Source organism: Benincasa hispida, unplaced genomic scaffold, assembly GCF_009727055.1.
Source record: "Benincasa hispida cultivar B227 unplaced genomic scaffold, ASM972705v1 Contig316, whole genome shotgun sequence".
NCBI lineage: Eukaryota > Viridiplantae > Streptophyta > Magnoliopsida > Cucurbitales > Cucurbitaceae > Benincasa > Benincasa hispida.
This window is the reverse complement of record NW_024064794.1, coordinates 1,359,341-1,364,951: the sequence shown is the minus strand read 5'-3', so window position 1 is coordinate 1,364,951 and position 5,611 is coordinate 1,359,341.

Here is a 5,611-nt window from a genome sequence, read left to right as displayed (position 1 = left end):
ATCAGGTCAAACAGACAATTCAGACATCTAGGTCTAGAGGTTGCCGGCGCAGTTCAACGAAGTCGCGGGGTGGGTCGGTGGTCAATGAAACGCGCGGGTCGCGAGTCGTGGGGCGAACGGCGCACGCAGAGGCAGCTTCGGGCGGATCGGACCGGAGCAGTGCAAAGAAACCCGGTCGGAGCAGCGACAACGAGCCAGACGCCCATCGACAGCTGGTGCGGCTCGGGGCTACTCCGAACTGGTGTCGGATTCCGGGCTAGTGCAGGTCGGTCGTCGTGGAAAGCTTATTCCAGGTCTGGTTAGCAATTATTTCTCCATGATTTGGCTGCTGTCCTCTCTCCCGGAATCAAGAATTACAGCCTTAATTTCAACTTCTAAATGACTCAACAAATTTACAGACCACTTTTTCACACATTAATGCCTCATTAACTGTGACAAGTAATTACAAATTTTTCACAAGAAATTTTAGAGAAAAACAATGGCTCAAAAGTCATTAATAAATCCACTTTAGTCCATTATTTCACCAACAATTGAATAGAAAGGAAAAAACACACACAAAGCAAGTTGAGTGAATTAAAAGCATTGCTTTGATACCCACATGATGGACACTAGACGTTACGCAGCGGAAAAATGACCTAATTACACTCTAATTGCTTTTAATTTTAAGGAAAAATAATGCATGCAAAAAGTTAGGGAAAACAGTAATTAAAAATTAACTTTGAAGCTCCCGAAAACCGCTTTTCTCGCTGGAATCTTGCTCCGAACTCTTCCGGACCACTCACTAGAGTTGATCTACTAATTTCTTTTGGACTCGAAACTGGATTGTTGGGACCCGGTGGGATGAAAAATCCGAGAGAGAGAAAAGAAATGGAAAAGAAATAGATTCTTTGGGTTGGGTTTTGGGTTATGAATTTTCCTCAAAGAAAAAGAGTTTTTTTAAGCCCAAATTTGAAAAACCAATTTGCCAAAATGGGCAAAAGTTTTTCAACCAAATTGAAAAGCCCAATTATAGAAAACCCATGCAACACTTGCTATGAACCAATCCATATAAAACCCAGACAACCTATAATCCACTATCGATGTGGGGCTTAATGTCTCCACTATAAGCCAACACCTTAGCCCCACTATTTGTTAGTGGAATTATCCAAAAAAGTTTGGATTTTCCCACTAACTTAGTTAAGGGCAAAAATAGTCATTTGGTTAAGTCAACATTTTGACTTTTTATGATTTTTTCCGTGTTGATTAATTTTGACCTCTCGAGCATGAATCCGCATTTATTTTCTCGACATTCAAATCACATTTGAATATAAGGTCGGTCAAAATTTGACTTTTCAAAGTCAAAAGTCAACTCTTTGACTTTTTACATCTTTGACCATTTCCATTATTTCCAAGCTTTCAAATATGAATGTATTCATATTCTTGATATTTAAATCACATTTAAATATTAAAGTTGTATCTCTAAACTGAAAATCGACCACTATATCACATATACTTTTCGGTTTCTCTCTCTTCACCTAATTCGAACAATTCGAATCATTCTATCATACTATTCTAAGCTTATTCCATATGAGCTAGTAGGGGAACCTAATGGATCTATAGATCATGGGCTCCAACGATCCGAGATTAGTTGGCTAAACTCTTTAGACGGAGCTAATCAACATTTGTTAACTAACGGGTCATTCCACTATAGTCCCATAGTTGCACTCCCCTTACTATAGATATATTTGTGTCCATTTGATATAACTATGATTAGTAAGTTAATCCTTCACAGGTTGTTCATAATCTCGGTTGGGTCATAAAAATCGTTTTACCCCCAAGACTACATCTTGTTCCTTAAGTTCCACTGATCCTTTAATGAATAATTGGTTTAAGGTCCAACCTATAAACCGAATCCCTCTCAGGCTAAGGAGAGGGTGGGATCCCTTGTTCAAGACCTGGATTCAGTACTAAAGGGAACAACCTATATACTATCCCTATAACGGGTAGGAGTGAATTCCATCTTGCACCCTATGTTCCCAGCTATCCACTCGATCTTACCCTTGAAATGAGAGGATTATTGGACCAACGATATTGAGCTTCCCTCACTTATGCAGATTTAAGGATAATTCCAAGTGAACATGAGTTCATAGTTAGCTCAAGATTAAGATTAAGTTACCTAGGTCATCAATTAACGAAATAGTCAGTTCTATACATAAAACGGCATTTAGAACGTAAAAAGAGACTATTTCATGGTTCAGTCTAATGCAGACTCATTGCATAGGATGCCCCCACTCAAGTATCTCTATATGAACAATTTAGGATCACATCGTTTGTACTAACTAAAAATTGGGCCGCATCCATAGTGTCCCTAGAATAAGGCACCCAACCTTATTCATATACTATAGACCATTTTGGCTATATATTTGAACTTGATCCACATTTATGTCACTACATAAAGTTGAAACTACATTAAATAGCCTCACGACCTTAGTTTATTGGATTCAAGATTACAATTCCAATAACAACTTTATCGAAAAACAAAACAAAATAATGTTTATTAATTTTACAAACTACAAGTTTTAGGACATAAAATCCAACATATAATGCAACAAAAAAATTAAAATTAGAAAAAAAAACACATGATTCTATTTTTGGCCTGATGGTCCACTTGGCTGGGTCCAACACCGGGCCAAAAAACAGAAGCATGGTCTTTTGTGTGCGCCCGCCGGGTTAACCCAGTGAAGTACTTAATCGCATCGCTTAGCGGGATCGTATAGTTCCATCGTTAGAAAATTCAATGTATCGTTTAGTTCCCATCGATCATAGCTAAGTGATCGTTTAGTCCCATACCCGCCCCCTTTCTGCGTGCCCCCTCTCTACCCGTGCCCTCGTTCCCATCACTAAACGATCGTTAGTAACTACTAAGCGATCATTTAGTATTACTTAAGCGATCGTTTTGTACTACTAAGTGATCGTTTAGTCCTATACCCACCCCCTCTCTGTGCGCTTCCTCTCTACCCGGTGCCCTCCTGTTTCTATCGCTAAACGATCGTTTAGTACTACTAAGCGATTGTTTAGTCCCATACTCGCCCCCTCTCTGCGCACCCCCTCTCTACCCGGTACCCTCCTGTTCCCATCGCTAAGTGATCGTTTAGTACTACTAAGCGATCGTTTAGTACTATACCCACCCCTATCTGCGTGCCCCCTCTTTACTCGGTGCCCTCCTGTTCCCATCGATTATAGCTAAGCGATCGTTTAGTACTACTAAACGATCGTTTAGTCCCAATACCCGCCTCTTTTCTGCACACCCCCTCTCTACCCGGTGCCCTCCCCATACCCAGTCCCAATAATCGCTCAGCTTTGGTGAATATTCTTCTAACTTTTCTCCCCATGAAAACGATCGTCTAACTATTTTTTTCATGTTTTTTTATATAAAATATCATTCTAAAAATAATTTGATGTAGATAACTATTTTTGGGGTTGTAAACAAATTAAATTTGGTGGAGGAATTTTTAGTGTTGGAATGTGAAAAATAATTTTTTGTCAATTATTTTATTTTTAGTGTTGGAATGTGAAAAATAATTTTTTGTCAATTATTTTTGGATAAAATAATTTTTTTGTGAATAAATCCTTGAGATAGAGAATTTTTTTGAATTAATTTGGTAGGTTAGTTGTTGAAATTGAAAGTGAGAATTTAGTAAGGGGCATAAGAGTTGTACAGTCAATCTTTTCCATGCTTACATCATTTTCATCATAAGGGGGTCAAAAAAACTTGTTTTTCAAAAGTAGGTCAAAAAAAATAAAACCATACTCTAAATAGGTCATTTTTGTCAATTAGCCTTCTTGAATTGTACCCAAAATTTTGTTTTCAAACTGAATGTTGGTCAAGACTTAATAGTCTCTAATATGATGTTAAAGAGAGATTGTGTCAAATGGGCTTAATTTTAGGATATTAATTAAAAAAATTGTCTCAAATAGCATTTTTTTATTCATGGATTTTCACCATTTTTTTCCTTATTTTTATTTTTCTAAAATACATTTATTACAATTAGTTATTATTATTTTTTATTTTTTATTTGGAATTTTTTAATGTTTTTATTATGTAATTTGTTTTGAATTTGGAAGTTTGAGAAGCAACATACAAAAAAGAATTATTTAATTTTTGGTTTATATTTTTTTTAACCCATTATATATTTTTCAGATTTTATTTTTCAGTTGAAAAATTACAAAACCATCAGCTTTTTTGTTATTTTTTTAAATAAATAGAAACGATAAAATAGAAAAATAAGAAAAATTATTTACAAAAAATAGCATAATTTAATCATTTTAGATTTCTATCCGCTTTTATCGCATATAGATATTGATAGACTTCTATCAATCTCTATCAATGATAGACTTCTATCAATTTCTATCTAAACGCTGATAGAAGTTTATTAATATCTATCCGTGTTTCTTTGCTATTTTCTGTAAATAATTTGACATTTTTTTCTATATGTGAAAATTTGTCTCAATTTTTTTGTATTTTTGTTTTTCATTTTTTTAGAAAACTTCGGCATAATAAAATTTTCAAATTTGTTGTTTTTACTCATTATTTCTTTTCCATATTTTGTTTTTAAATTATCAATTGCGATTTTTTTTAATCTTTTTTAAATTTCGATCAGTTGAATACATTAAAGTTATTTTATGGACATTTTATTTTATTTTCGGTTTCTTTTTTGTATTATTTCTTAAAATAATAAAGCTTGCAATATTGGAAGATTTATTTGAAATATTATATCAAAATCTCTAACTATTTCGCATCAAACTAAAATTGTAAATATTGGATATTTTTAACACTGGTGTAATACTTGTTCCTATTTTAGTTTATTTATGGCGAATCCATGTTAAATCAGTAATGGACCTTAAAAATTTAAGCTAATAGGAAAATGTAAATTTAATATTATATCAATAGGACAGTATGTAAATTTAATATTATATCAATAAGATAGTTACAATAATAATAATAAAATCCAAAGTATTAGCAGATATAACATAATGTAAAAAAAAAAAAAAAAAAAACTTACAAACATAATAAAATTTAGATAGTCAAACAATGATAGAACATGTCATTGGTGTCTATCAGTGATAAACAATATCAATGGTAAGAGTTTATCACTAATAGATTTTGCTATATTTGAAATTTTTTTAAAATGTTGTTATATAATTGATTATCATCCTTAAAATCACTATCCATTGTACTTAACTTTTTAAAATGGTATATAACTTTCAAATTAAGTTGATGTTTGAACTAAGATTTGATTAGAAGAAATGTCATGTTTTTTTTCACGGTAGTTACCATTGGTATGGTTGAGAAATGGAGAAAATATGAGTCTTTAATTATTTATTAATTAAAAAGGGTGAAGCGAAAAAGAGGGAGAACCAAACGAAAATTAAGTTTGAATATTTATGACTAAATTAAAAAATAATATTAAAATTATTGAAATAAAAATAAAAAATATATATATATATATTTTATAATATGTGGAATAAAGAAATCATAAAAGAGAATTTTCCACATGTTTCACAAAGAGTGGAGCCATAACATGACATAAAAATCAATGGTGGATGGTGACATGCACTAAGATACAAAAGA